The 27336-nt window shown below is 37.5% G+C and overlaps 1 pseudogene; it reads left to right on the forward strand.

Annotated features, from left to right (window-relative positions):
• Positions 1-20962: 20962 nt before the first annotated feature.
• On the forward strand, positions 20963-24919 carry LOC139042255 (large ribosomal subunit protein P1 pseudogene; annotated as a pseudogene).
• Positions 24920-27336: the final 2417 nt, after the last annotated feature.

Here is a 27336-nt window from a genome sequence, read left to right on the forward strand (position 1 = left end):
CATACATTTCTTATAAAAATGGTCCAGAGTAGGAAAATAATTAATATTTTTAACATTACTCTTTGACCTAATCATTCTTCCTTATGTTGTGAGTCCTAGGAAATAAGGACTATGCCTGATTATATTGCTCATATGTCACTGACCAAAGCTCTTTCTGACTTCTTGATGATGAACGCATATTAATTTATACATTAAAAGGTGATAAGTTTATTGAGGGTAGATTCTGTGTTATCAGAATTTTATGTCTTTCATGGTACTGAATATAGGACTTTTTACCCATTAGGAATGTTGAAAATATTTGATGGATAATAAAAGAGTCTATTGTCTAAGGTGTTTAGCTAATTAACAGTGTTCAATTTTGATACATCCTAATATTTTTCTCTTTAAAACTGTTAAATGTATTATTTTTAAGCCAAGTATTTTGGGGTAGAGTTAGGAGAGTATTTAAATGGTAATAAAACAATATTAATTCAAAAGAGATTGTCTCAGCTTCTACATGATTCTAAAAGTTTGTTCTATGATTATTTCAAAGGAGGAAAATAACACAGTTGAGTTCATTATTCAAGTTAAATTGACTAAAATCAATTAATCCAGACACATTTAACTAGTTGCCCAATGCAGACCTAGCCTGAAATTAAGATATAGGGGTCATTTATAGCTACATAAATAATCCAAATCACTTTTGTCCTACTTAAATTTCTAGAGTTTCATATCCTGATTACATGCTGTTTCCAAACAGAAGAGTTTAACATTATACTTTCAAGATCAAGCTCTTAACAGCACTAATGTTTTTTGTTGTTGCTGGTAATGACGTCTTCAAATATTATCATTGGAAATTGCATATTTCGTCTATTGTTTGTATATATGCATTTACATATACACAAGGAAACATTTGTTATTTTTCCCAGTGTTATGGACCTAAACTATGAAAGATCAAGATAAAGTGTTAAATGTGGAAATAGGAACATTCTTTTTTTTTTTAAGGTTTTAGAAAAACATCAGCAAATCATGCCAACATGTGGTAAACTAAGACATAGATTGTATCTACAAAATGCCAAAACATACAAATGAAAATAAAAAAAATTAGCAACATGCAGAAAAGTTTTTTCTAGACTATGGAAATTATCTGCAATTTTTGGCTTTCGGGAAAATTTTTAATTTATGCAAAAATTATTTCTTAAGGCATTTTAAAAATTAAAATTTGAGCATAATCCTGAATAAATCATATCTAGTCATGAAATGACATTTTTGTTGGGAGACCTTCCACATACAAATAATTAAAAACAATTCGCCATAAAACTTCTATTAATACATGATCAATTGAGCCCAACAGGAGTTATAAGAATAAGGATTTTCTAAAACAACTTAACTGAAAAGAAATTGTAATAAAAATAGCATTATCTACAATGTCAATTATAATTTAAAAAATTATATATCTTAAAGAAACATGAGGGAAATTCTAATATCATTAAGAGCAGCTTGATAAATACAGCTGTGTTCATTTTAGTTAGAAAAACCTTATTTTCTCAAGTTGGTTTAATTGTGTTTCAATGAAAACATATTTTGTTCTCATTAAACAGCATTTGAATTTCTGATAGGAAGTCATAGGTACTTTGAAATAACAGTACCTTAACTACAAAAACATTTTTGGGAAAGAAAAAAAAACGCAAATATTTTGAAAACATTTGGAACACACAATAGCTTCAATCAGGCAGATAGTAAAATCTTGGGAAAGTTTCTGATTTAAAAGAAAAGTGGACCTAAGCGAAGTGAGCTTGTGGAAATATTTTAAGAATCTTTGGTGATCTTTGGTAAACACGAGCTCTGATTAAACCATAATCCTAATAAATATTATTTCTTGAAATTTTTGATGAGTTGCTGGTACACAATCGAATCAAAGCTCTGCTTGTCTTGTGTATATGTGTTCTCTGAAAAAGAGAATGTTTATTGCTTGCTAATTGATTATTGATAGAGAAACCACACATTCTAGTATGCCTAGGACCATCCTGGTTTATACCTGTGTGCCAGGTGTACTTACTAATAGCACCTTTGTTCAGTCTCAAACCTGCTTGTAGGGGTTACTCTAGTTATAATTTATTTTCGTTTGGAGAATTTTGTTTGTTTGCTTTTGGCTCTCGCTATTTAGTTAGCATTCACTTGTATGCCAGACATTGTGCTAAGTGTTTCATATATCACCGTGTCCTTTAACCTTCACAATAACTCTAGGAGGTAGGCATTACTTTTCACTTTATCATATAATAGATACATAAATTGAAGGTGAGAATTTCAAAATTCTATACCTTAAAAAGTTGCCTAAGACTATGTCCGTACAACACCCTAAAGAATAGTAAAACCATTTCAATAGTTTCAAATGTTTCAAAAGTGTTTACATATTTGAGCTCACGGTATCATTTTACAGTGCCACAATAACATTTGAAAATGGATTTTTCATTCATATTTTCCCTTTTTTAGATTCTTCTTTTATAACTTTGGCTGAAAATCTTTGGCAAAGAAACAGTAAGAAACTTTGCTGTTCTTGACTTTATTATCAGAGCAATCTCTCTTCTAAAAGTAATTAATGTTTAATTACTTTTTAGGAAAAAAAGAAAGTAGAAAGAAACATACAAATGGGCAGAATGCAGTGGTTTTCTTGAAAGAACCTGTTAGTGACTGGGGTTTTATTCCCCTTAATTAGGAAAACTCTTTCAGCAAATTACAAGATATTCTCAGATTCCTTCTTTCTCTCTCTTCTTCTAGATTTGTTTTTCAGAATTTTCACTAGAATTTTGTAGTCACTACATTCCTGGTTTTCTCATTTCCACTAAATCACAAACAGCATCTCCCAAATACAACTTTTAAGCCCCCAGAACTCAATTGCTATTAACAGGTAGTTTGTTTGGGGGATATAAAATAAATTACTCAGTAGAATAAAATGCTTAACTTTTACTAGAACAACTTTACACAAGTATTATTCGGGATCTGATTACCAAAAACCTTCATATGTGGAATGGGAATGGAACTGAGGGGGAAGAGAAAAGTGGAAACATACATCAATTCTAATTGAGAGATCTGGAAGACATATTCAAATCCAAATACACGGTTATGGAAGTCATTTTCAGTCTAGAAATTAAACATTTTTATTACTGAAAATGCTCTGAGCTATTCTATAAAGCAATAGTTGTCACACTTAAGCATCAGTCAATTATTTAGTGGACTCTCATATTTTTATTCAATTGTAGATTTAGGCCAGGATTGGAGAGAGTCACACAATTCTCCATAGTAAAGATTTCAGTGAAAGTTCTACGGGGACAAACCACTTGGCAAATTAAAGCCATGACATAGTACAGCTCCTCTGTTATCAATTCAATGATGGGGGCGGGGGGAGAATTACTCTGAAAAGGAACAAAGATAAAAAGAACTGCAGGGCAACCTCTGTGTACAGTTGCTGTCACTGATGTAGGTTTTAAAAAATAAACTTTCAAATTTTATATATAGAATAGTTACACAGTATAGTTACATAGTTATATGGTTAAATATCTAGTCAGTTATACTATACAACAAACTGGATTCCTGCCTTCCAGTTTGCTTGAGATAACTGCTCTCACAATTTCAATCCTGTCTAACAATTTGTTCACGTATTCAACACTTAACTGCATGCCTACTGTCTACCACACTTTGTTCTAGATTACAGGGACACGGTGGCAAGAAAACAAAGCATTACACTTATAAAGCTTATACTCAGGCAATAAAAAACTAAACTAAATGCATAGCCACAGACAATACTTTCAAATGGTCATAAATAAAAAATAAAACAGTGAAAGAGAATAGAGAATAATGGGAGGTTAGCTATTTCACACAGACTGGTCGAAGAAGGCTTCTCTGAAGAGATAATATTTAAGGAGAGACTTCAATGATGTAAATGAGTGTCATGTTTAATCAGAAGGATAAGCACTGGGGGGGCCAGCCCCGTGGCATAATGGTTAAGTTCACCCTCTCCACTTTGGCGCCCTGGATAGCAGCTTCACATTCCAGGCGCAGACCTATACCACTTAGCAGCCATGCTGTGGAAGCAACCCACATACAAAACGGAGGAAGATTGGCACAGATGTTATCTCAGGGCTAATCTTCCTCAAGAAAAAGAAAGAGTAATATTGGCAACAGATGTTAGCTCAGAGTGAATCTTCCTCAGCAAAAAGAAGAAGAAGAAGAAGAAGAAGAAGACAGATAAGCATCCCAAGTAGAAAGTACAGCAGATATAAAGGTCCTGTGATGGGAATAAGCTTGATGCAGTAGAGGAACAGCAAATGTACCAGCAAGGTTAGAATGATCTGAACAAGGGGATGATGGTAGAAAATGAAGTCAGAAAGGAAGGAAAGGTAGGGCCAGGTCTTGTGGACCTTGAAGGCCATGGTAAGAAGTTTGAAGGTCGAATTGAATTCTAAGTGTGTATGAAGACATCATCAGAAGGTTTTGTGAAGGAGAGTGACATGATCTGATTTATATTTTTTAAAGAGCACTCTGACTACTATATGGAGAATAGATTGTAGGAGGAAAGAGTAGAAGCAGGAAGACTAGTTAGAAGTTACTTATAACTATCCACTTGAGAGACAATGGGGACCAATGCTGAGTCAAACTGGGGAGAAATGACTGGATTACAGATATATTCTGAAGGTGGAGCTGGCAAGGTATACTGAGTGAGAATCATATGTGGAGTGTAAAGAAAAGAAGAAAAACAGAGGAAGACTACTAAATTTTCACCTGAGCAACCGGGTAAAAGGTAGTGACATTTATTGAAATAGAGACCAATTTGGGCAAAGTGGGTTTTGGGGGGTAGGGAAGATAAGAAAATTAAGAAGTCTGCATGAAGTTCTTAAATTTGAGATGTTTGTGAGACCAAGTGCGGATGCCAATTGGGTTCTATCTGGAGCTCAGGCGAAAGGTTGGAACCAGAGCTATAAATTGGAGAGGCATCAATATGTAGATGGAATTGAAAGTTATGAGTCTAGATTTCTTAGGTGGAGTGTGTAATTACAAAAGAGTAGAGGACTGAAAATGGAGGCCCTCAGATCTCCAAGATTTAGAGGTCAGGAAGAAAAGAGAGAACAAGCAAAGAAACCTGAGACAGAGGCAAGGGATGGAGGGGAAAAAAACGGAGAGGTGAGGTATCCCAGCGTCCAAAGGAATAAGCTGCTTTAAGAAGAGAGTAGGTCAATTGCTGCTGGTTATTTGAGTACGGTGAGGTCTTGGGATAGTTCATTGGATTTTGCAAGATGAAGTCACTATTGACCTTGACAAGAGCAATTTTATTGGTGTGATGGAAGTGTAAGTTTGATGGAAGTGAGAGAGAATGGAGACTTCCAGTTAGATATGGGAACTTCCAGCTGAATACATGTGTTTATCACCTATGTATCCCATGCCAGATGCACTCTGAGATGGCCCCCAATCTACCTCCTGGGATTTCTACCTTCATGTAATTCCCTTGTCTTGAGTGTGTGCTACTAATAGAATGTGGCAAAAGTGATTAAGATGTCACTTCTGTGATTAGGTTACATATAACACCAACTTCCATCTTGTCAGCCGACTCTCTTTATTGCTGGCTTTGATGAAGCATGCATGGAGAGGGCCATGCAGCAAGGGACTGAGGGTGACTTCTGGCCAACAGTCACTAAGGAACTGAGGCTGTCAGTTTAACAGCTCATAAGGAACTAAAAATTTCAATTATTACATGAGAATGAAAGTGGATGCTTCTTCCTTTTAGCCCTCCCATGAGCCCCCGGCCCTGGTAAGCAGCTTGGTTATAGCCTCAAGAGAGACTCTGAAGTAGAGGACCAGGACTAAGCCATAGCCACTCATCCGACCCACAGTAATTCTGAGATAATCAACGTGTGGTGTTGTAATCTGCTAAGTTTGTAGTATTTGTTACAAAGCAATAAATAATGAATGCACCTTTTGAAATGCCACTAAAACGAGGGTAAGGAAAGTAATAAAATGAGTATTAAACCATAAGAAAAGCTAGAAGAGAGAAAAATAGTAGACAAGAAGAAAGTTGGTTTGTGCTTTCTAAAGAACTATAGAACAGATCAAGAATTGGAAGCACCAGGCATGCCAGAAGCTAGAGTGAAAGGGGTAGGGTGCTGAAAACAAGGACTGAATGAATGAAAGGATGAGTGAGAAGCATTTAGACCCACAGATCCACTCCAACACCTTAAGAGTGGACAACTAAGCCTTCCTGCAGGGGGGCAGAGGACAAGAGGTTTACTCTCTGGAGAAATTGAAGCATAACAATTTTGAGCTTGGGGACACTAGGCAAGAGGAAGGTAAATGTGTGGTCTCACATTGAAAATAGAGAAATAAGGTGAAGTTAGAATGATGATGATTTCTACCTTCCTGTCTCTTCCCAGTTCCCAGAAAGCTGGCAGTCAGGCTTAGACACACACACACACACACACACACACACACACACACACACACACTATGCTTAAAATGAGAGTTGTCTTGTTTGGAAAAATTAACTGGCTTGTGACAAGACTCTACTTACAGCAGCTCCACAGGGGCTGCCTCAGGGCAAGGCTGAGCAGGCGTGGCTCTGAGCGCTCTACCCTCCTCAAAGAGGGCAGCATTGCTTGCCTTTCATAGGAACTGGACTCCTCAGCTTTGGCTCGTAGGGTTTGTGGCTCTACTGTGGGAAGGGTAGGACAGCCAGAAAAGCAGTCCCTCTGGTCTCCCTCCTCATTTTGGAGACTTACACAACCTAGAAGCTTCAAACAGTTCTTCACTCAAGTTTTCAGTGGTAAATCCACCTGTAAGGTTTGGCTAGCCAAATATTAGGATTAAATTTTGGGGAGTGGGGGTGAAAAAGCATTATCTGGTTAAAAATAAAAGTTGAAAACACATGATTTCAATGATAAATCTGATGGAATGTGTAGGTTAAACTAAGCAAGTAAATTCTATGGGGGTCAAAGGGGAAGACAGTTACAAAGTGACAACTGAAATAGCGTAGGTTTGTGAGGACAGTCTTCCAAACACGCATTGTCCGGGAATGGATGAGAAAAACAAAGAAGAACAAATAGACATGTGCATGTGATGTGGTGCAAGAAGGAGTCAAAGGTGACTCTGGAGTCTTAACATTGGGTAACTAAGAGAATTGAGCTTCCCTCACAGAAGCGGTCATCAAATTAATCAGAAGAACTATTGGAGGGAAAGCTGTTAAATGTGGTTTTAGATCCACTGACACTGAGATGCGGGATACTCAGCTGACAACTGGAATGCTTTTTGTTTGACACCATAGGAAAGACTTTAGATCTAGAAAAAAGTTTGTAAAAGAGATAGGAAAAATATCTTTCAAGACAAGTACGTAGAGACAACTGAGAGGAAAAAATCCCAGGGAATAGAAACCAAGAGAGAGAAAGAGGAGTCATCGGGAAGGTAGGAAGAGCATTGAAGGAGTTTGTTGTCAGAGATGGAAAGAATTTTACGAAGGAAAGGAAGGTAAACGTTGTTAACCACTGCTGAGAAACCAGGGATAATAAGACTCTGGACAATTCTTTAATAAAGAAGTAACTGAGAAATCTGATGTAGGATACCTGTGGGGCCAGTACTATGGTCAGAGAAGAAAGAACGTGGAGAGAGTGGGCAGGAAAAGGAACCATCAGTGTAGACCTACAGTTCCTGAACCTTTTTATCTCAAAACTCCTCTTCACTCTTAAAATTATTCAGGACCCCCAGAGAGCTTTTGATTTTGTGGTTCCTATTTACCAGTATTTATTCTACTAGAAATTAAAACTGAGGGAGATATTTTTTAATTTACTAATTCATTTAAAAATAACAATACTAACTTCACTGTATGTTAACATAAATAACATAGTTTTTAGGAAAAATAACTATATGTTCCCAAACAGAAATAATTGTAGTGTGAAGAAAGCATTCGTTTACATTTTTGTAACTCTCTTTCATGTCTGGCTTAATAGAAGACAGCCAGACTCTCATATCTGCTTCTGCATTTAATATGTTGCAATATGTACTTTTAGTTGAAGTGTATTTAGAAAATCTGGGATCAAAAAGATGAGTAGTTGCAAAAGGGACTTTCCAAAGAGGTCTTCAAACCATGTATTGACAATTCTGAGGTGAGGCTCTTCTTTGAGAAATTAAGTAAACAAAAAAGACAAATTGGGTGGCAATTCAAGAAAGTATTAGGTTTGATGGAAGAATTCTGAGTTCCTTTGTTTGTTTTTAAGAATAAGGAAAACTTAAGGATGTTTGTAAGTCCAAGGCAAGGGAAGGAAACAAGAAAGGGAGAAATTGAAGATGTGGAAGACATACAAATTGGATGAAAGTCCCAAGGAAGAGCAGAAGTGATGAGATCAAGAGCACGGCCCAAGGTTTAGCCTTTAAAGAGGGAATGCTAACTTTGCCTCATGACGCAAAAACATGAGCAAGGATAGGTGGTTACGCAGAGAAAATCCCAGGCAGTGAGAACTTGGTAATTGCTTAAGCTGAGAAAAGAGGAGGCATTTTCAGTCTTTTCAGTTAAGAATGAGATATAGTTATTTGTTGAAAGTGAGTAACGTAGGGGAATATTGGAGACTTGAGGAAACAGCTGTGGGGAAGTACAGAGAAAAACGAAAATAATGATGAGATGAGCAGTATATATGTGGAGACACACAGCACACTGCTTGGCCCATAATGGATGCCCATGAAATGTTCTTTTTAAAAACATGAGAGGGCAGTAAAGAGGGGTTCTCAGTGGGTGTCACCAAGCAAGATAGCTTGGCTCTCTAGTGATCTGTGTTAGTGGCTGAGGTCTGGCCCAGCTGGGCACACTTCTTCTTTGTTGAGGTGACTTCATAATCTCCCAAGGGACTGATTCTCTCTCTGAAATGGATTAAGCCCAAGTCACATGGAAAATATTCAGAATGGAGATGGACCTTTGGATTTTCCACTAAAAAGTGAATCTTGTAGAATATTATCATCCTTCTCTTCTGAACATAATTCAAGCAAGCACTATACTCATCTGGTACTTATTTCAGGAAATCGCTTTCCAAATGTGTGTCATGTATTTATTAACAGCTTTCATGTTTACATAGAAAATCAAGTAAAAGAAGGAGGAAGATAGAAGTCAACTAAAGGAGTTTTTCCTAACTAAAATTAGTTAGGCACATTCAGTATCATTTTTAATTGAGGGGGTTAAAGGAGTCATTTCATTCCATGTGTCAATTAGAAAGCTATACTTGCATCCACTTATTTTCGTATTTCTTTAGGAATAGCCAAAACTCTCTTCCTCCTCAGGTGTTTTCACTCAACTTAAATCTTTGAAGCTATCGTCTTTCTCTTTAATACCTGACTTTGATGTCATTAATTCATAATATTAAAATTTTTTTAAAACTTAATCTTTGATTATTTCTCTCTCATGAAAATAAATATTAATATATTCTCTCTAATTTTGATTTTGATTTTCCCAATTAATTTTCTTAGGTAAATGCTTTAAATACCTTTTGTATTAATTGCCTTCCATGGGGGCAATGAAGGAGTATTCAACCTGGTTTGATGAACTCTCTATGATTGTCCCACCATGGCCTTGTTCCAGGATCACGAATAAGCATTTCCAATCTCACTGCCTTAATTTCTCCATTTACAAAATTAAATATTGGGAAACCAGGCACCAAAAAACCAGAGTATAATAGATCTATCTGATGCCAAAATCAATCCATCATTTAGATTTTCCTAATTTTTTTAAATTTTAGGATTATATAGACAAAACAAACTCAAATGATATCTTGTATCCATTTGCCTTTATTGTCATAGAGATATAGCCTATAATAATAATATTTTCACCATATATCTATATGACACCATTATATAAAAGGAGTAACAACAATAAATTCCATTTATTGCTCCTTACTATATTGCTGGCACTGTGGTGACAGCTTTACATACATTACCCCATTTTAATTTCACAATAGCCCTATGAAATAAGAACTCTTATCTCATTGCACGAATGCAGAACTTGAGCAAAGTAAGTTATCCAAGTTCACAGCAGCACTGAGAACGAAGAGGGCTCCAGCCCCTTTTGGTTCTACTCTATTACACTGTTTCCATTTTCATTCTTTAGAATATAACTGCTGGAGATTGAAGAGTTGTGTGTGTGTGTGCATGTGGTATAAACGTGTGCCCTACAAACACTGAATAAGAGGAACAGAATAGTTATGAAAATGTGAGAAATATAGATAAAAATCTACCCCATCTGTATTTTGCTTGTGTGTCTCCAACATACAAGAAATCCTGGTAGCACAAAGAAGGAAGTATAGGTTTGGGGGAACTTCTGACAAAGTTACTTTGATCAAATAAGGTCACACACACAGAAAATCAACTTATCTATCACAGATTTCAAATCTCTTTGAGTGAACTATTCTGCTTAGCTTGGTTTTGGTTTGATCTTGGAAGTCCTGTGTTATCTGACAGAATGCTCTAGGTGTCCTTTATTACCACCAGATCAGATATTTTAATGTAGAATTTAACAAATAAAATAACACAACATGTGTGCCACATTATTGTTAATTTATCTTAGGATCCCCAGTGAGAATCTGGTTTGTGTAAATCTCTATCTAGTCTGAAAATATTTAAATCCTGCGAGAAATCTCATTACCATGATGATTTTCTTAGATATTTTTCTGAAGCCATTTGCTTCTACAAGGCAATGCCCTCCTCAAAAAAACAAAAGCTCATTTATAAGTGATACATTTAGATTAATGAAATATCAACCTTTAATTTGTAGCAAGAGACCTCCATCAAATATATACATTTTAAGGTTTAGCGAGTTTCTAATGTTTAAGGTAAAAGTATGGATTGAGCAAACTTGTCCTAATTACAAAGCTACACCAAGTTTTTTAAAACAAACAGCTCTTGCTTTCCTTTACGAGACTTGGATATGCTCCAGTTATCTCAAGGAGCTTCATAATTCTCAAAATGAAATTAACTTCAATTCATTCTCAAGTAAGAGCCACATTATATGCAACATTCGAGGGTCTTTGAGGGTGGGTCTATCTCGTATCTGGAAAAAATTTTCTAAGTCTAAAAAAAATCTCATCAAGGGAAAAAACAACACATTGCTGTTACAATAATAATTTAATTTTATGATACTACTCATTAGTTAAAACGCGACCATATTAAAAAGGCTCATATGAGAAACTTATTTATGACTGACTTAATAACATACATTATATTCCGTAGGCTACTAGTTAATATTCCTGAAAATAATTAAATTCTCAGTGAAGTCAACCAGAATTTTAATTATGAACAAAATTACTATGGTCATCAAATCGTATTCATATCTTTAGAGATGACCTTTTTTTCTTTTCTCATTTCCTTATCCTGACATTAGCCCAAATCAGAAGCTATTCTTTTAACAAATAGAGGTGCTTTTCTCCCTCTTGCTTTCTAATGAAACCCTCTGCCTGTGAATTTCTTTCTTTCTGCATCTATGTGGTAGTAGTCACTGGGAAATCTCGACGGTCATGAAATGCCTTCTTCGTGCAGGTCCGGACTTTTCTAGTCTCCTACCTCACAGCTTCATATGTCATCCCTCCTTGTTCAAGCTACACTTCCATGGGAGGTAAAGCTGCAGGGATGAGGAACTCTGAGGCTCATTCCTCTTCACACTCTTCATGTTACGATGGGTCAGTCTGTCACCCACACAACTGGGACTAGATATTGCCAGGAATTATCAGATTCTTTATGGATTCCAGAAAAGAATCTCCTCCTCTATCTGGTCCAGGCACTGGACTTTTAGACACATGCTGCTCTGTGTCTCTCAGGCTCCAGGAGCCTCCTTGGCAGGTTCTGGAGATGGAGGTAACAAGCATCCTAGCAACAGATGACAATATGGTCATGTCACTCTGCCTCTATATGCTCTTTGAATAATGAGGATGATAAGGATCAAAATAATGAGCATGAAAAGGATGTGAAGAATGAGTCCTCAAAAAAGGATCTGAAGATCTGTCACCAGTGTTGGCCCAGACCAAAATTGTGAAATATGAAAATATATGTTTCTATCTGGTGCTGGTAGCCTCTTTCTTTTCCCTTTTCATCTTTTCTTTTTATCTTGACATCCAGGCCTTTTATACTACCCAGTGTTCCCCTGTCATGAGTCTCATTTCCAGACATTGCCTGTTTTCTTCTCCCATTACTCTGTCCTACATTTGATCTTTGCTGGAGAACATTCAAACCAATTTGTGTTTATATGGTAATATGTTAATATATTTCTACTCTAGCTATCTTATGGATAATTGAGTAAGGATAATGCATTAATCCAGATGAATACTGTGGGAAAATACTACAAGTTAAAGAAATCTTGTCTTAGCTCTCCAACAGCCCCATATCGGCCAGCCCTATATATGTCATAGGGTCTAGCACCTCATTATATTATACCTGATATGAGTCTAGACAGAACATTTCTCTGTTGTTATCTCCCCAAATAAATCTCCAGCTCTACAAAGGCTATGAACTTAACCTTGCTGTATATTCACAGAGCTACACACGTTATTTTCACACATTAGGAACACAATAATTGCTAATGCAATTTTCACCAAAAAAATAAATAAATAAACGTCGTTGAGAAACATATATAAGCACATCCTTTGTCTTCTTTTCTTTCTTTCTTTCTTTTGCTTTTGAGGAAGATTAGCCCTGAGCTAACATCCATGCCCATCCTCCTCTACTTTATATGTGGGACGCCTGCCACAGCATGGCTTGATAAGTGGTACGTAGGTCCATACCTGGGATCCGAACCAGCAAAGCTCAAGCCACTGAAGCGGAGAACGTGAACTTAATCACTATGCCACCGGACTGGCCCCTCCTTTGTTTTCTTTTGATGGAGCTTCTTACTCTTAGTTCTCTTCCTCTCAAATGTGATATCTAGTAGGAAATCTCCCTCTTCCAGCCTCACCCTGCATGCACAACTTGGAAGTTATATCCTGGATGTTATAAGAGTGTTTAATGGGAAAAATAAACAGTCTTGATGACAAAGGAAGAGTTTTTCAAGGAGGCAAATTTAAATGGAGACCTAAAAGATAAGTAGTACCTTACTGCGCCCGTCTCCATGGCTGAGTGGTTAAAGTTCCACATGCTCTGCTTCAATGGCCCAGGTTTGTGGGTTCGAATCCCAGGCACAGACAAACTCCACTCACTAGCCATGCTGTGGAGGTGTCCCACATACAAAATAGAGGAAGACTGGCATGGATGCTAGCTCAGAGCTGGTCTTCCCCAAGCTAAAGAAAAGACGATTGGCAAAGGATCTTAGCTCAGGGAAAATCTTCCTCAGCTAAAAAAAAAAAAAAAAAAGGAAAAGAAAAGAAAAATAAAAGCAGTACCTTACTAAGTAGAGAGTGTGGGGAAAGGCCCTCCAGGCAGAGAAAACTGCAAAGCACTTGGTGCATTCAAGGAAAAGAAAAGAAGGCAATCTGATTGGAACAATGAACTCACCTGAGACTGCAGCCATACATGGTTGCTTAGGATAACCACACAGGCTGACCATGCCTAGCCTCAAATAGGTGGGAGCAGGCAGGTGGGGGAACAATAAAGGTTGTAGCTGTATTTCATGATCTTATTCTGACCTAAAATTACCCACTTTTACTTATAGAATTACTCAAATATATTCCTATTGCCACTGATCCTCAGTAGTCCTCTCCTTCCCCTGGAGTCTCTTTCAAATCCTCTGGAGAAGACGTCACCTGTCACTGGGGTGTAGTAATTGCTCATGAAACAAAGCCATGAATTGCTATTCTTGATAAATTCTCCATTCACAAATAATGGTAATTGATAATTCTTACCTTATAGAACAATAATAAAATCTGAAGAACCGAAAATACAGTTTTATTTGAAGCAATGGGTTTATTAGTCACCTATATGTTAACAATGAACTTTTCAGTGTATCACATATTTTTTGTGTGTGCGTGAGGAAGATTGTCCCTGAGCTAACATCTGTGCCAGTCTTCCTCTATTTTGTACGTGGGATGCTGCCACAGCATGGCTTGATGAGCAGAGTGTAGGTCTGTGCCTGGGATCCAAACTCACAAACCCTGGGCTGCCAAAGCGGAGCACATGAACTTAACCACTACCCTATCACTATGCCACTGGGCCTGCTCTACAGTGGGTCAGCTTTCAGTTTTAATCAAATCTTCAGTAGTAATCCACCTGACCCAAAATAGTTGGTCATTTCCTACATACTGATATAAGCCACCACCTATTAAATGATGCTTTTGCATTAAAAAAAAAATACCCAGATGCATTTGGTATTATTTGAAAATCCAGTTCATGTGGCAATAAAAATTGACAATGGCTTGCTTTGCCAAATGTGTGTAACCTATATTTTGGGATATAATAAAATTTTCCATACAACAATAATCAAAACATTTGTTGTATGATGCATGCATCATAAATTTAAGCATCAAATGTTTTTGAACATGAAGTATATTAGAAACATTGGATCTCAGAGAAGATCAAATGATATTCACATATGCAAGTGCTTTGAAAATGGTAAATCATTATAAAATATATCAAGTGAGGTATGAAAGTAATAGATACATAAAATAGCAGGAACCAAATGTAACTGCGTGCTGCCAATGATGTAATGATTCTTGTTTGTCTAATTTGCATTTTCAGAAAAGACTGTTCATATGTTGCAACAGCAGCTAAGTTTACAACAATTTTTCTTTGTTCTTGGCAAACAAAAAAAGGTTAAGAATTTGCAGACAAGTCTTGGCAAAGAGAGACTCTGATTCAGCCTTGCCAATCCCTGAGAGTTACAGTATACAGCTGAAAATGTACGTAGGTTATGGACTTGTCAGAAAAAAATTCAATTAGTATTGCTAATCAGTACAACAAAATCTTCAGGTCATAATTGGGTCTGGAGGAGCATTAAAATAGTTCTAGAGCATTTTAAACACTAGTTGGCTCCTCCCGTTCCCATTTAGATGGTCTCATTTCCACGCAGAAATATTATTTGAGTTGAAACAGTAAAAGAGCATAACCAATAGTTCCCTGATCCATCTAAATATACCATTTGATTTGGAACATGACTTTTCGTGCTGTCAAAGATCAACTGGACTATTTCCTCTATCACAATGTTTTGATTTCTGACCCAGATTTTCATTTCTATGCATGAAAAGGCTGTTCACTTTATCCTCAGAAAAGATACAAGCTTTTTTGTATCCAATGATACTTCTGGTTAAACATGCATATCCATAGACCCGACCTAGAGATTCAGAGGAGGGTAGAACTGGAAAGGAGTCTATAGATCATGTAATGGATGGCACTGACCCATTCCTCATTTGACAGATAGAGACCGAGCCCCAGGGAGGCATTTCTAGTATAGCTATGTTTCTAGGCCTTTTATTTAAAGTGACAAGTCAACTGCTGTTGGAGAAATGATGGCCACACTTTTTTTTTTTTCTGAAGAACCAACTGTTGCAAGAATTTTCACTCTCCTTTCTCCGTTTCTTGCTTGCTCAGACAGGATATGTTTCCTCTTTGTCAGCCTGCCTCACAGCCCCAAATTCTTTTGCCCCTTATATGGAAAGATATCACTTGCTTAAACATGTTGAGAAGCACAAATAAAAATGAGCCTCTAAAAATATTTAAATACATATCTTTTATATAAATATATACACCAGGTTCAATAAACCAACCAATACAAAGAATTACCTACAATAAACTATTATCGAAAATAATTGACCACGACCTGACATGATCCTAATGTCATTAACACGGTCTTACACGTACCCCTCTCTCTCTCTCAGCTTTACTGTTCCAAGTTTTCACATATATCTGTCTTCATTTGGGGCATTTTAAAACTAAAACAAATAAAAGGAATAAAACTAAACCAAATGGATACCCCAACACTATTTTGAAAATAATGACTTTTTTTCCTGTTTCTTTTTGTTGTTTTCAAGTTACAAAATAATTGCATGCTTGTTATAAAAAAGTCAGACAGCATATGACTTTAAAGATGAAAAAATGCAAATGCCTCCAACTAATCCCTCTTCCAGAAGCATCCATCATATACCGAAGGCAACATACTATTGTGTTTAAGATGGTAAGTGATGAAATCAACCTGCCTGGCTTCAAATCTTGGCCTGCACTTACTAGCTGTGTGGTCCTGAACAAGTTACTCAGCTTTTCTGTGCTTCATTCACAGCATCAATAAAATACATTAATAAAAGCGCTTTCCAGATAAGTGTGAGAGAAATGAAATGAAGGCACTTAGAAGAATGCCTGGCATAAAATAAATGCTCTGTAAATGTTATCTATTATTATCAGGTCCTTTTGAAATGTAAACAAAAGTATAAATCAAAAATTAATAAAAAGCTGTAAAACAAGAAAAAACCTTGGTAACTATGTGAGGCGATGGATGTTAACTATACGTAATTGTGGTAATTATTTCACAGTATACACATGTGTCAAATCCTCATGTTGTACACCTAAAACTCACACAGTGTCATATGTCAATGATATCTCAATAAAAGGGAAAACAACAACAACAACAAAACAACAAAAGCTATACAAAATAGCACCTACTGAAGGAAATTCTTGAGATCATAAAGCTACGATATGTTTTTATTTCATCATTCTGTTACCCTCCACGTCAAATTTAGTTTAATAAGTTATTCCTAGGATTTCCAATTGCTGGCTAAATTATAAAGCCTATCACAAAATCTTTTGAAAAGTAGGCATATTTTTGAAGTAATTCAAATAAAATTTCCTCAATAATTTTGAAGCAATTCCAAATATAGTAACTATATCTGTTTCTATTAGTATCAAACAAATATCTTTCCATAAAAATCCCAATTCCTCTATAAGTTTCTTCACTCCTCACTCCCCTTTCTCTCCCACCTCCTTCTTCTTATTCTTGGATTGTGAAGAAAGCCAGCACAGGAGCTGGGAACCTGTCATGGAATGACCTCTGATGACATTGCAGCCTTCCACTTGGCATATGCTGAAGAGACCAACACTATGTTCAGCACAAGACTGGAGCTTCTCCCCCAGCCCCACCCCCCTGGTCCTGGCTCTGTCTGTCAAATAACATCACAGCATCCTGAGGCCGCACTCTTTGCATTTGGCGTGACACCTGCTCAATCCTAGCCTGATGGCCACTCATCTTCTCATCTGCCCTGAGATTTCCTTTCAATCACACCTTTGCCTTCACCAAATGTATTTAATCTTAGTGGAGTCTTGCCTGGTTTGAAAGTCTTCAATGTTTTTATCATTGAGTACGTTTGGCTGACTCAACACAAACCAGTGCAACTCAATTGACAAACCCTCGTTTGTACAGGCTTAAAACGTTCTCAAAGCCAGTCAATCTAAGAGGCTTAAAATAATCTAACTACTGTTGCTCTTTTCACGTTAAGTATGAAACACCTGTGCATAATCATGGCTATGTTTAAGTATATGCAACTGATCAGAAGTGTCTGTGATAATCTGAGACAAAAATGGGGAAAAGTGTAATACTTTCATAATATTGAAGAAAGAAGAGGTTTTCTGTGGAACTTCAGGGCCATAAGCAACTCTTCTTCACTCAAAATATACATGTTTTTAAGGAGTCTCTATGTTCCACAGAATTTCATGCATGTGTGTGTGTGTGTTGATGAGAAACAAGAATGGCCAGGCAGGGTCATATAAGTTTGTTTACTGATGTATTTGTTGATAATAATCTGTTGTATAACTGTTTGAACACGTATGTCTGGTTACTCTGTCAATACGAAGTTTCCATCTTATCTGATCTAGTAGATAAAAATCTCAGTCCATTATTCAAATATTTTAAAAAATATACCTTCATTTTCTCAGAGTTGATTTCATGTCCTTAACCTTTGGGACCGGTGAGAAAATTCACCTCGGTCTTTATAGGACCCTCGACCCACAGATTTTTTTTACAGGATTCTGGGTGGATGGGACAGAAACAGAGCTGAGGAGAGTCAAGCTAGCCCTTGATCCTGGAGTCATCCATCCTCCTTGATTCCTGAGAAGAGGCCACGAATCAGCTCCCACAGCTCTTAGGGTGTGGTGGTCCCTGATGCTTCGGGGCAAGAATTTGAGCCTCTTGTTGTGGCTTTTGATGAACCATCAGCCTCAAGAGAAATGCAGTCACTTCTCCTCTGAAGTCATTCTTCCTGCTCTGTCTGTCCTCTACCCCCTCATGCTCCACCCTTCCTGCCAAGAAGGTGAAGGTCCCTATTCACTAGGGTCCTACACCTTCGGGTGTCTTACTGTCTCCCTAGGAGCATTACTCAGGAAGTGGAGTGCAGGTCTTTCATTTTCTCTCTCCAGGTACCTGTAAACATTTCTCTTTTCTCCTTCCCTTTCTCCACCTCATTGGAATCATACTTTTAGATATCTAGGGTAGCCATGTTCTCTCACCCATTCTGGCCAAGACATTTTTTCCTACGATTAGGAATCTTCTCTCTATTCTGGGGCTAAGCTTGAGGGAGACAAAAAACAAAAATAGAATCTCAAAGCCTATGCTACATTCCTTCCCTCCAGCAATAATTTCAGGATCTGAATCAAAGGAAAGTAAAAGGCCCAGGATAGATGAGAACATTAATCTCTAAAAATATTAACTCCCCTGCCCCATACAGACAGATCAACCTGCCAAGACTTCATAAATATTAATGACTTGCTAAGAAGGTGGAAAATAGAGTGGTTCAAGGAAGGTGTATAGATGCCTTTCCAGGACGCTCAAACTTAAATCCAAAATGAAACTCACAAACTCACCTTCTTCAGTGAAACCTTCCTTTTCTTTCTCTTTTCTCTATTTCTATTAATAGAATCACCAAGCAACCAATCTACTAAATTAGAAATGTTGATGTTGCCTTCAACTCTTTGTTCTCTCAATCTCGTCTCTTTCAAATACCATCATCTGCAATCTAGTTTGGTCATGGCTTTCAAAGTCTTTCCTCTCCAGCCTACTTCCACTGCCTTAATCCCGGCATCTCAGTTTTAAAGTCTTAAGTATTTTTTTTAGGTTAAACAGTAACATATGAATAATATAAACAATTCAAATTATATACAAGCATAAAAAATAGATGGCGAAAACCTCCTTATAGTTCTACATATCAGAATGACAACTGCTACCATTTGGGTATACATATTTTCCACATGTATACAGCCAAATAGAAAAGTTTGTTTTTGTTTTCACAAATATAAGCTTATATTATATATATTGTTTTGCAACTTAAAAAAAAATTCACATTGTGGACACCTTTTCAGGGTAGGATATATATCTCTACAACTCTTATTGATGGGTGGGAAATATTACGTTGTTTAGCTATATCACAGTTTAATTGATCTTCCCCAGATGGACATATAGGTAGCTGCTGCATAGAACTCGCTTCTATACCTACCTTTGTACCCTTGTGCAAAGATTTCTACAAGATTAATAAATACTACCAAATTATCTTCCAAAAATGTTGTATATTCCCACTGACAGTGTATGAAGGCACCCCTTATTTACTCTTTGACTGGACTATTGCAACATATTCTTAACTGTTTCCATTGGCAACAAATTCTCCCCACTCTGGTTTATCATTTTCACAGCCACCAACGATGCTTTCCTAAAAAGAACAAAGTAAATCATAACACTTCCCAACTTAGACGCCTCAGTGTCAGCTCATGGTTGCCAACAAGATGTAAGTAATGTTCCAATGGCATTCCTAGACTGGCCTCAACCTACCATTTTAATCTCTTCTTTGGATATTGCCTCCTGCAAACCTTACACTTCTACCACCCCAGGATATTAGGAATTTTTTTGTGCTTCAAACATTTTACACATGCTCTATCACTAACCTGCCCGTGATTTCACCTCTGTGAACCACTTCTCCTCAATCTGAAGTCCTATTCTGCTTCGGGATTCAGTTCCTGGCTCAACTCTTTAATAAGCAGTGTGCTCCATTTTTTATTCTTCCACGTCTTTTTTTCAAATCCTGACTTAAGAATTTTCTCTCTCTCCCACCATTGGGTAAGAATTTTGAGTGCAAAAACTGTGCCAGTTCATCTTTGGGCTCCTTCAGCCCCAAAGTAGAGTCTTTGTAACAAAGAGGATGCTTAATACAATGTTTGTGGAATAAATGAATGGCTGAACGAGGGTAAATAATCAGAGAATAGATCAAATGATGTAGGAGATTGTACATTCTTGAAAAACTCTTTTAAAACTTGGCCAGTCCAAGTTCTATTGGGCCTTCACCTGACCCCATTTCCCCATTTACTCCCTCAAAGGCATGATCGAAATCTGAAGTGCCCCTTCCCTTTCTAAATGCTTCTGGTTTGGCATCCTACAGAAAATAATGAAGCAAAGAAACCATGCTAATCTGCATATAAAAAGAGAAACTGTTGACCTGGTATAATTGTGATAAGTTGAACTGATGGAGTCAAATTTACTCTGAAGGGGATTAGAATATGCCACCCAAAAATATGACAATTTGACATAAGAATTATTTTGAGCTGAAGGCAATGGAGAATCAAATGATGCAGGAAGAGTTCTCTGCTCTCCACCTATCTGCCTGAAAGCAGAGCTTAAATTTCCCTTTAGGGGAGATGTCCCCCTCCCAGTAAGGAAGAGAAAAGTGACCCGTTATCAAAGAGGGGAAGTCAACACCAAGATGAGTTTGCATAACAGACCTGACTAAAATAGCCTTTATCTTCCATTCCTTTCCCTCATATATTTCCTAGTTACTTCCCCACACTTTGTCATCCCTTGAAACCCAAACCCTCTTTCCTTTGTTAAGAGGCATATATAAGCCCCCAAGGCTAACCGCTCCTTTGAGTTTTGTTTCTTTCTGTGAACTCCAAGTGCATGTAAATATTAATAAAAATTGTGTGGCTTTTCTCCTGTTTATTTGTCTTTTATGAGTCTAATTTGCAGGCCAAGAGAGTAGAGGAAAAGTTTCTCTTCTCCTGATAGTTTTGCCATGAGGATGGGATGCCTTGGGACTTCCTACTTGCTCTGGAGCCTGTAGCTGAGATTTCCGGAACTCTGACAAAGCCAGCAAAGGTAAGAATTCTTACCAACTTAGCATCCCAGATTTCTGCTTAGAGGCTCATCAAGTGAGAGTGGTCAGAGCCTCTCTTTGTCTTTTCCTTTACATTTGTAATAACCAGTACTTTGGGTGATTTTGAGTTTGCATACTTCTTTTTTTTTTTTTTTTTGGATGAGGAAGATTCACCTTGAGCTAACATTGGTTTGCCAGTCTTCCTCTTCTTGCTTGACTTGGAAGATAACGCCCTGAGCTAACATCTGTGCCAATCTTCCTCTATTTTGTGTGTGGGTCGCTGTCAGAGCATGGCTGCTGACGAGTGGTGTAGGACCACACCTGGGAACCAAACCCAGGCTGCTGAAGCAAATGTAACCACTAGGCCATGGGGCCAGCCCCTGCATACTTTCGTTATTGATCCTTTCCCGCCTGTAGATAACGTTGTTTTCCCTTTGTCTCTGTCTTTTGTATTGCTTGTCATTAGGAGAATCATAAGATAGAACATGGGCATAGGTCTCGTAAGCCTCAGAGATCACTGAATTCACAGTTCTCAGACCAGCATCCATGTGGACAAATTTTGCTGTGGGTCAACAATTCAAAAAAAAGAGATGGAGTTCTTCTATTTTGTTTTTGGTCCTGAGAGCTTGGCTTAGATCTGGAGAGAGTAGTCTCTCCCTGATTTTCCACCTGCCAGAGGTGCAGGCTGCTGGGCCTGCATCTGGAGGTGGCTAGCCATCGGGTTAGGAATCTGAGACACAAAGTGCACAAGCGTCATTTTCTGTCTGACTATTCCAGCTCTCAGGGGAGTTTGTCTAAATGAAGTACCTTAGCCTATAAGGAGCTCTTGTCATCTCTTTCCTTGTTACCTTGTTCGTGCTGGGAAAGTCCCATCTCAGTATTGCCTTCACATGTCACAGACTGGCATCTGTGATTGGAGGTGTCTCACTTTTGTGGGAGACTGGAGACACAAGTTTTCACAAACACCATCTTACTGCCTGTAGCAACAGAGGTCTTTGCTTGCTTTCTCTTTGGCTATCTTTAGGAGTGACCTTGGGTCACGGGGGCTGCTTCTTCTGCACCTTGTTTGGGTATGCCTCTTTTGTCTATGGTTAAGCCATAAAAAAGCTTATTGGTGTTGAGTCACAAAAGGCTTCTTGGTTTTCACTCACATTTTAGAACAGGTGTACCTTTGGAAATCCTGAATCATCAATGGCCAGATGATGATCCTTGGATTTGGGAAAGGTTTTATATTTTAAAGAACTTTGAGAGAGCTCTCATCCTAAATAAATGTCCTATTAGTACCCATAGGAGGATCACATTGAAAGGAGAAAAGAAACCATTATGGCCAGCCTGAAAGACTCCCTTAACAAAATCAAAGAGGAGAAACCACATTTAGAACAAAATTAAGATCCATACCCACCGTAAACCATCCTCTCTCCTCCTTTTAAAATGCCTGTTTGAGAAAGCTTAATGCTGTCAGAAGAATTGACTGTTTGTCCCGGGGAAACAACAACAACAACAAAACCCTAGAAATAGTAAATATGGCCCTAGACTCTTTCTTAGAGCAACTACTTGAAAGCTTGCATCCTTTCTCTCCCTCTTTAAGATGTAAATCTTCTACCACCCAAAACCATCTTTGTAAGGATGGCAGAGATGTCTCCTTGAAAAGTAAACTACCAGGGAAATAACTCTGGCACCCAGCCCAAAGAGCATCTTGCTTTAACTTCTCAGGAGACTAAAACAACCACCTGGGATTAAAGTCACAGCCTCCATAAGATTGTATGTCAGGAAAAAAACCTTAGAAGTCTCCCCTACAAATATTGGTACAAAGCTTTAGTCTTCATATTGATCAAGCAGCTTTGACTCATTCTATTTGCCAGAAACAATTTAGGATTAAAAAAAAAAGATGAAAATGAGAACCATCTCTTACATAAATTAGTGAGTTTTGTGCTTCAGTATTTACACCTGACTCATGGCTAAAGTCTTAAAAGAAAAATCTCTGTTTGTGTTTGTCTATGTATTTATGCATGTAGTATGTGTGGCATATATACATACATATATGTGTGTGTATATATGATATTTGCTTACCTCTGGATAGTATTACCACATTAATCAAGGAGCTCTCTTCTAAATCGGCTTGGAAAACCATAAGCATGTATAAGTTAAGTATTCCTAAAACTCTCAGAAATGTAAGAACTAACCCAAATACTTTTCATGTTCATGTGATCTGGGATAATCTTTGGTAAATAAAACTAGTTTAATATTATTGGTTTAATAAAAACGCGTACATTTTCAGAGTTGTCAGCATTAAATATATACACATACACATTTTATTCTACTTGGGTTTACAAGTAAAATAAACTAATGTAACTACTAGATGTTTAAGAGTATAAAATGTATAGATTTGATTTGAATCAAATTGAATCATTGTTCTGACAATTTTATTTCAACCACAATTATGTTTTATAATATGTCAGTTTAAAAATAGTTTTCAAAATCTTTTTGGTAACTTGAAACCTTAAACTTATACTAACTTAAATGATAGATATTCACTGAATATCTAGATCCTTACCAAATAAGATAAAATACTGAAACATTAATTATTAAACATAAGCTCATCTACTTTTGGTGTCTTAATTTTACAGAAAGACTAAAGTCATTTGAGTATGTTAGTGAACATGTTCTCTTGCCACGTTGAAAAATCGTACTATGAGGAAACACAAACATATGCCTTTAGAAATTATGAAATGGTTTATTCCTAAATTTGTTCCTGTACTACAGAATACTGCAATGTGACAGTTCCTAATTGCCCACTTCCCAGCCTTCATTGGAAATTAAGGTTACTAAGGGTTAAGAATTGTAATCAATATATTGTAAATGAACTATTAGGAACAATAAGAATAAAGAAAAAAAGCTGTATGCAAATCTTTTTTTTTTGTTAAGGAAAGAAGAGAGTGTTCTTGTCCTAAAGTAGTTTAGAGGTCATTTCAAGGTTGTTTCAGAATGAGAAAGAAGATAATGAAGGACAAAATCATGAATGGATATAGAAAGTTGTGAAGGATCTGTGAAAAAAAAGAAAAAGAGAGGGAAAGAAGAAGAATCTTATCTTGTGAGATCAAGCTGGCTAAGACTGAATGGATTTATTAATGAAGTTTTAAAAAAAATAGCCAAAGAGTGTACTGCTATAAAATTTAGAGTTTGCTTTTTTTCCTCTGTTAAAAAAACAAAGTTATCTTGGATGATTGGCCTATTCTTAATAAAAGATTGTAATAGATTTTCTTTACTTCTTGAGTAATCCACCTAGAAAACAAAGATTCTGTTTGTTTCATTTTGTCTGTGTCACGTCTTTGATTATCTAAGAAAACCCCCTTTCCTCAGCTGCCCCTAAGGTGCTCGTTCCTTCGGAGGAAGCTAAGGCCGCGGTGGGGCGAGCCCTCCCTTCATCCAGCGACTAGCACCGCTCCCGGCAGGGCCGCCCAGCCCTCACGCGCACCAGGGCCTGGGTCTCGGAGCTTGCCTGCATCTACTCGGCCCTCATCCTGCACGACGATGAGGTGACCATCACATATTTCGGAGACATTGACGAAAGCTTCACTTTGCTCTCTAACGGATTGCCATTTCGCTTGTTTTAGGAGGATAAGATCAATGCCCTCATTAAAGCTGCCGGTGTAAATGTCGAACCTTTCTGGCCAGGCTTGTTTGCAAAGGCCCTGGCCAATGTCAGCATCCGGAGCCTCCTCTGCAACGTGGGGGCTGGTGGACCTCCCCCGCCTGCTGGGGCTGCCCCAGCAGGAGGTCCTGCCCCCTCCACCACCGCTGCTGCCCCAGCTGAGGAGAAGAAAGTGGAAGCAAAGAAAGAATCTGAGGAGTCTGATGATGACATGGGCTTTGGTCTTTTTGCCTAAACCTCTTGTAACATGGTGAATAAAAAGCTGAACTCAAAAAAAAAAAAAAAAATAGAAAACCAAGTCTTCTCAATATTGAAAGAGTTAAGGTTTATTTTTTTACAATCATGTTTTCTTCTGTATTTATCTTTGAACTCTTTTATTTTCACTTTGGTTAAAAAGTTAACTAAGTATTGTTTCATAGTGATCTGTGATCCTATTTAATCAAGTGTTGAAACCTTTTGACATTTCAAACAACTTGCCAAAATCAAATTCGAAAAGTATTCTTTATCTCTTTTTTTTTTTTTTTAAGGAAGATTAGCCCTGAGCTAACATCTGCTGCCAATCTTCCTCTTTTTGCTGAGGAAGACTGGCCCTGAGCTAACATCCGTGTCCATCTTCCTCTACTTTATATGTGGGACACCTGCCACAGCATGGCCTGCCAAGTGGTGCCATGTCCACACCTGGGATCCGAACCAGTGAATCCCGGGCCACCAAAGCGGAACGTGTGCACTTAACTGTTGCACCATGGGGCCAGCCCCTAAAGAAGTTTTCTTGACCTTGAACTGCCTTCCTATTTCCTAGAGGGCTCCTGGAAAATCTCTAAGGATTTGTTCTCTCACTTGGTAAAAAGAGAGATGTTAAACTAATTAGGTTTATTTAATATATTAAATTGCATGGGAAGCATTATCAAATAAGAAATAAGCCAAATCTTCCCCAGGTTATCTTGCATGGGCAAAATGATATTGTATAAAATTCCTAAAACTTTGTCAGTATTCTAGCTGTCCACGGTATGTCCTGGTATAATGTTATCACTATAATTCCAGTAATTACTTTAAAGTGTACTATGCCAGAAACAACCAAATTTCCTTGTCAATTGTATTATAATGAACTTTCGTCACATATTTAACCACGGCCATTTTAAGTGTTTTGTCTTTCACAGAGTTATTGTTTGACTCTTATGCTTTCCTGAAAGCCCTTGCAATCAGCTACAGTGCATCATCTTCAACAAAGCACTGTTTCAGAGGCTCACAGCAAGGACTATGACAGGCACTCTGGAGTCCATGCTTCTGATGACATTGCTTAAATAACTGTAGGGTCATACCACTGGACTAAGGATTTCTAAAACTAATGGAGAAGCTGATGGGTTCATAAAACCACTAACCCAAGATCAAACAGAACAAGAATTAATTACATGGGCCTGAATGAAATGATGAAATATGATGATAATTTTTATGGCCTATTTGTTTGAAATCTCTCTGGTTTTTAAATTTTCTTTATATAAGGAACTTCTTTCTCTTTTCTCATAAACTATCTATAACTCACAATTTAATAGATTATACCTTGTAAACAAAAGTGAAACGTATCTTTTCTCCCTGCCCAATTTTTACAAAATTAAAAAGCTCTTACTGAGTATCCTTGTTTTTGCAGCAATGTAGTTATTCACATAAGTTCAATAAGAATCGATTCTCCTTGTAACAGGACACAATTGGAAGCACTGATTATATCACCAAGGCTTTGATTGGAATGGCATATCGCATAGAATCAGATTCGACAAGATGGTTTTAAGGAACTAAGGTTGACTTTATAGAGAAATGCTTACAAAGTATTTTTGGAAAAACGGGCCTGGTATCTGTCTAATATGGTTCCCAGCCTTATGCGTGAGTAAGGAAGATACATCCTGGCAGGCCCAAGGACATCAACATATTTTGGGGACCTTGAGAAGAGAGGAATTCACCCAAATCTATAGGTATTGCAGGCAAAGTCTGATGGTGAGTTCTCAGCTTGGCTTCCTAGCCTTTAGAGGCTTTTAAAAGCTTACTCTGAGAATCCTTATTAAAAGTTCCAGGAAAGCAAAACTTGAAAAGGCCTATGTGGTTCATTAGTATTCTTGCCACACTTATGCAAATAATTAGGGCTTTTTTCTTTTTTGGTGAGGAAGAGTCACTGTGAGCTCACATCTGTGCCCATATTCCTCTATTTTGTATGTGGGACACCACCACAGCATGGCTTGATGAGTGGAGTAGGCCATGCAAGGGATCTGGACCCACAAACCCCAGGCCACGGAAGTGGAGTGCAGGAACTTAACCACTATGCCACTGGACCAGCCCCCTAATTAGTTCAATTTTAATGAGATTAGGCTTATTTTGCAAACAAAAGTAGTCTCACTCTGATTATCTCTGATCAAAATGAGAGTGATTTTAGAGGGAGATGTTATATTTCTGTGGAAAATTATAACCCACCTTTTTGGTTGTTCATTGTTGTTGAGCTATTTTCACTTCTTTGTAAACTAGGTCTTGCCATCTTATAATCAATGTTTCCAATTTTCTCCCACCTTCTTGACTTGACATCACTGAGAACTAAAACTGCCCTTTTCCTGAAGCCCCTCAAGCTGAGGCTGGATCACTGGATGTAACTTCAAAGGATTTATCACCACA

Source organism: Equus asinus, chromosome 27 (genome assembly GCF_041296235.1).
Source record: "Equus asinus isolate D_3611 breed Donkey chromosome 27, EquAss-T2T_v2, whole genome shotgun sequence".
Taxonomy (NCBI): Eukaryota; Metazoa; Chordata; class Mammalia; order Perissodactyla; family Equidae; genus Equus; species Equus asinus.